Source organism: Aulonocara stuartgranti (assembly GCF_965226115.1).
Source record: "Aulonocara stuartgranti genome assembly, chromosome: 20".
Classification (NCBI taxonomy): Eukaryota; Metazoa; Chordata; class Actinopteri; order Cichliformes; family Cichlidae; genus Aulonocara; species Aulonocara stuartgranti.
Window position 1 is genome coordinate 27,576,069 of NC_138956.1, and position 6,300 is coordinate 27,582,368.

Below are 6,300 nucleotides of genomic sequence, written 5' to 3' on the forward strand. Positions count from 1 at the left end.
CTAAGAAGATGAAATGTATGTAGAATCAGAATCATTACTTTGACAGGATTTAATTTAAGGTGACAAAAACAGAAATCAGTCAGCTAAATGATATGTGTAAGAAGGCCTACCGAGCGGTATGGTATCCCAGTGGAGACAGCAGGTCTACTTGGTCCAGGTGCATTGCTGGATTCTTAAGGAAACATTTACATCAAGAACGACTGTTACCTACCTACCAAATAAATAAATAGAGTTGTATGATGTTCGATCTCTGTCTGCTGCCTACCAAATGAAATAATTGAGGACTAGCTAAGTAATTTAGCTTTGCTAGTTTTGCTAACACTGCTATCAACCCGTCCAAAATGCTATACAATAAACTTACCAAGTGCTGCGGCGTTTGTGAGGTCGAGGGTGCACTACTGCTGAATCGTTGGATGGCCGACAAAACGGCTCTTCCAATGTTTTCAGCTAAATCGCTGGACATGCTGGTAGGGAATAGTTGAAGCAGCTCATGGCAGTCAAAAGTGACGATGAGAGGAGCGCAAACACAGAACCTGACCACGACTGGCACACTTTAGCGCGGGAGGTTTTCTTGAAGCTTTTATTTTGGTATTTCCGTTGACCCGTACAATAAATTTGCATATTAGCTAAATATTTAGTTTCCCGTAACATTTAGATTTAACATTTAGATTTATATATAACATTTAGATTTAACATTTAACATTTAGATTTATATATAATATTTACATTTAACATTTAACATTTAGATTTATATATAACATTTAGATTTAACATTTAACATTTAGATTTATATATAACATTTAGATTTATATATAATATTTAACATTTAGCATTTAGATTTAACATTTAACATTTAGATTTAACATTTAGCATTCAGATTTAACATTTAAAATCCGGTTTTAAATATGAAAAGTTACAAATATTTTACTAAATGTTGTAAAAAATGACTGGAAAAAACATGTTTTTGTAAGATTTAGAGCTAAATGTGGAAAAATGTTGCTGTTAATTTCGGCATGTTTCAGTTTACAAACGGCGCCCCATACCACAGCTGCCAGTAATTCACCGTAAATTCTACAATTTTTTTTTTACAGTGTACTACAAAACATGCTTCTTAGACACAAGGTATTTTTACCCTGTTGTTTAACACAGGTCAAAATAAAGGACAAACAATGCATATGCTTAAGCAGTGTTACATCCCCCAGGAGGATGTCTCTTCTCCCTTCTAACCCTTTGTTTTGTCTAGGCTCCACCTCCTCTGTCCTGATTGGATGCTGCGCAGAGTCTGGCTAATTGGTAATCAGCAGAGCACTACTTAAGGCCTGTGGAGCTGTGCTTCTGTGCCCTCTGGCCATTTTGGTTGCCATACCTGTGCAGGCTTGCATGCCTTTGTAACTTGTATGAGCATGTTCAGACTGCTTGTAGGGGAGAGCTGCCTTTTGCTTTAACACCCTGTTTTCTCCTGTTCATGTGTTGTTAGGTAGGTTATGGTTATAGGTTGTATATTTTGCTTCTTTGAATTCAATTCAATTTTATTTATATAGCGCTAAATCACAACAAAAGTCGCCTCAAGGCGCTTCATAGATACAGAGAAAAACCCAACAATCATATGACCCTCTATGAGCAAGCACTTTGGCGACAGTGGGAAGGAAAAACTCCCTTTTAACAGGAAGAAACCTCCGGCAGAACCAGGCTCAGGGAGGGGCGGGGCCATGTGATCGGTTGGGGTGAGAGAAGGAAGACAGGATAAAAGACATGCTGTGGAAAAGAGACAGAGGTTAATAACAGATATGATTCAATGCAGAGAGGTCTATTAACACAGTGAGTGAGAAAGGTGACTGGAAAGGAAAAACTCAAAGCATCATGGGAATCCCCCGGCAGCCTTCGTCTATTGCAGCATAACTAAGGGAGGATTCAGGGTCTCCTGGTCCAGCCCTAACTATATGCTTTAGCAAAAAGGAAAGTTTTAAGCCTAATCTTAAAAGTAGAGACAGTGTCTGTCTCCTGAATCCAAACTGGAAGCTGGTTCCACAGAAGAGGGGTCTGAAAACTGAAGGCTCTCCCTCCCATTCTACTTTTAAATACTCTAGGAACAACAAGTAGGCCTGCAGAGCGAGAGCGAAGTGCTCTAATAGAGTGATATGGTACTACAAGGTCATTAAGATAAGATGGGGCCTGATTATTTAAGACCTTGTATGTGAGGAGCAGGATTTTGAATTCAATTCTGGATTTAACAGGGAGCCAATGAAGGGAAGCCAAAACAGGAGAAATATGCTCTCTCTTTCTAGTCCCTGTCAGGACTCTTGCTGCAACATTTTGGATTAACTGAAGGCTTTTCAGTGAGTTTTTTGGACATCCTGATAATAATGAATTACAGTAGTCCAGCCTGGAAGTAATAAAAGGAAGAACGCACTCTTACATATTTAATATGTGCGTTGAAGGACATATCCTGGTCAAAAATGACTCCAAGGTTCCTCACAGCGTTACTGGAGGCCAAGGTAATGTCATCCAGGGTAAGAATCTGGTTAGATACCATATTTCTAAGCTTTTCAGGGCCGAGTACAATAACCTCAGTTTTATCTGAATGAAGAAGCAGAAAGTTAGCGGCCATCCAGGTCTTTATGTCTTTAAGACATTCCTGCAGTTTAACTAATTGGTGAGTGTTATCTGGCTTCATGGACAGATAGAGCTGGGTGTCATCTGCATATCAGTGAAAATGTATGCTATGTCTTCTAATGATGTTGCCTAAGGGAAGCATGTATAATGTAAACAGAATTGGTCCTAGCACTGAACCCTGTGGAACTCCATAATTAACCTCAGTGTGTGAAGAGGACTCTCCATTTACATGTACAAATTTGAGTCTATTAGATAGATATGATACAAACCACTGCAGTGCAGTACCTGTAATACCTACAGCATGTTCTAATCGCTCTAATAGGATATTATGGTCGACGGTATCGAACGCTGCACTGAGGTCTAGCAGGACAAGCACAGAGATGAGTCCACTGTCAGAGGTCATAAGAAGATCATTTGTAACCTTCACTAAAGCTGTTTCTGTGCTGTGATGAGCTCTGAAACCTGACTGAAACTCTTCAAATAAGCCATTCCTCTGCAGATGATCTGTTAGCTGTTTGACAACTACTCTTTCAAGGATTTTTGATATGAAAGGAAGGTTGGAGATTGGCCTATAATTAGCTAAGACAGCTGGGTCTAGAGATGCTTTTTGTTCTTATTTTCTTCAATCAGTGACGAATAGTAAGATGTTCTGGCTTTCCGGAGGGTTTTCTTATAGAGCAGCAAACTATTTATCCAGGCTAAATGATGATCCTCTAAATTTGTGACACGCCATTTCCTCTCCAGATTACGAGTCATCTGCTTTAGGGTACGTGTTTGAGAATTATACCACGGAGTCAGGTACTTCTGATTAGAGACCTTGGTTTTCACAGGAGCTACAGTATCCAGAGTCGTACGTAGTGATGAGGTGAAATTATTAACAAGATAATCGACCTCTGTTGGGGTAGCGTTCAGATAGCTGCTCTGCTCAGTGTTGGTACAGGGCATTGAAGATAATAACAGTGGGTGGATTATATTCTTTTCTTTTGTTTTTTTTTTTGAAAATATTTTTATTGAAAAAAGAAAACAGTACTTGCAGTTACCGAAATACAATCAACCTTTCTTCATTTTCCTAAGTAAATAAACATATATATACATACATACATACATACATACATACATACATACATACATACATACATACATACATATGGAAAAAAAACACAATGCCCCCCCCCCCCCCCCAGTCCCACACAGATCAACACAACCATCAAACATATTAGAGGAATATAACAGTAACAAAAGTAGATTTAAACAGGCAATACCTCTAGACTAGCAAAATAAGAGATAAAGGGTTGCCACTTGTGAAAAAACTTGGCTGTGCAACCTCTCAACGTATATTTAATTTTTTCAAGTTTTAAAAAAAACATGACATCTTTAAGCCACTGGGAAATAGTAGGATACTTAGCAGACTTCCAATGCAACAATATTAGACGTCTCGCTAATAGGGATGTGAAGGCTATAATATCCCTTTGTGTGGAATCAAGTGTAAGTGAGCGAGCAGGAATCCCAAACACAGCAATCAGAGGACAAGGATGAAGAGTTACCCCAAGAACAGTTGACATAATAGCAAAATACCCTGTCCAGAAACCGGGTGGATTATATTCTTAAACTTAGTTACAGCGCTTTCAGAAAGACATCTACTTTGATAAAGTCTACTCTCCACCGCTGTGTAATCAATTATTGTAAATGTTATCAGGAAATGATCAGACAGGAGAGGGTTGTCAGGAAACACTGTTAAATGTTCAGTTTCTATGCCATATGTTAAAACAAGATCTAGAGTGTGATTTAAGTGGTGGGTGGGTTCTTTTACATTTTGAGAGAAACCAATTGAGTCTAATAACAGATCAAATGCCATGTTGAGGATGTCATTTTTAGCATCTACGTGGATGTTAAAATCACCCACAATAATTATTTTATCTGAGCTCAGAACTAAATTAGATATAAAGTCTGAGAAATCAGACAGAAACTCTGTATAAGGCCGAGGTGAACGATAGATGATAACAAGTAAGACTGGTTTCTGAGTTAGGTAAGTTTCTTTTATTTCTACATCAGGGATGTTTTGTTTGTTATGTTGGCCTTGGCTCTCCCTGACGTTATACCTCAGTCTGAACCCCAAATCTCATCACCAGCACTAAATAAACCTTCTACACTTACCATCTTGGCTCCTCCTTCTCTATCCACCTTTATGGTCGTCCCTTCAACCCCCTAGACTAGCCAGGGGACGAAACAAGCAGCATTTTTCTATTTGTTGGTTCTTCCTTAAGTTGCAGTACATTTGACCTCACAGGCCCACTGTAGAAAGTACTACAAATACCTATATAATGATATCACTGTAAAAATACAACAAAGGAAGCACCAAAGGTCCTTTCTTTATTATTTGGAGAATTGGAACAGCTCTTACAATGGCTACCACACAGGTTACCTGTCTTATTTAGTAATGAAAAAAATTAACGATTTGAACACACCTTTTGTCTTTTATTGTTGATTAGATTTTATTTTGTTGATTTCTTTAATTGCTTTCTGGTTTGTTTCGTGTTGGGCCAAAAAGGTATGTTGAAACACACATTCATTTCTAAATAAGTTTTGTTTGCATTGGAAATAATTTCAGAGAATCATGTAGGGCTGTGATCCAAAGTTGTTCCACAAACTCAGTGTCTTACGCTTTCATTTATTTGGTTAAATGCAAAATGCTGGGTATTGACTATATATTTGGGTTTCAAAGTACACATGTAAATGTTTCCACATTCAAATCGATTTTCCCTATTTGCTCCCTTTCAACACGCAAAATAACCTACAAACTCTGTGTGTGTGTGTGTGTGTGTGTGTGTGTGTGTGTGTGTGTGTGTGTGTGTGTGTGTGTGTGTGTGTGTGTACTCTCTCTGGCAGTTGATGAGATAACATGACACTTGAAGAACATGAAGAGGGTTCTCCCCAAATACTATCAGCACATCTCCTTCCCCACAAGAGGTAATCAAACACTGGACCACTGTTACACTCCATTCAAAGACTAAAACAGGAAAAACCCAGCTTCCAGGGTTATTTACAAATGGGACAGTGAGGCTGAGGAGGTCCTGCAGGACTGCTTTGACACAACTGACTGGCAGATATTTGTGGATGCAGCTGATGGCAACATCAATGAACTCACAGACTCTGTCATTGGATATATTGGAAAGTGCATGGATGATACCATCACAAAAACCACATATATCCAAATCAGAAACCCTGGGTAAATAAAGACGTTCGCGCCAAGCTAAAAGTGCGGACCTCTGCCTTTAACTCCGGGGACGCTGATGCATGTAAAGCAGCCAGGTATGACCTCCGAAAGTCCATAAAAAAGGCCAGAAAGGACTACAGGGACAAAATGGAGTCCAGCTACCACAGCTTTGACACCAAGCGACTGCGTTACAGTCAGTGCGGGAGCAGCGGCTTCGCTCATGCGGGATTCATTTGCAGTTCGGATGCATAGGCGTGAACATCTTCTGCCCTGATAGCAGCTGGGGGAGGACTGTCCTCCGCCCGTGAGCGCTTTGGAACGGGCGGCACCCGCTGCTTTTTGAGAGTAAAAGCGATACCCGCTTTCACATCAAAAAGTCGTCATAAATAAGTCTCCAATAACACCAGAAAAAGTCGCCAGATTTGTTGCTAGTCGCTTTTTAGAAAAAAAAAGTCTCCAAGGGAGTCTGAAAA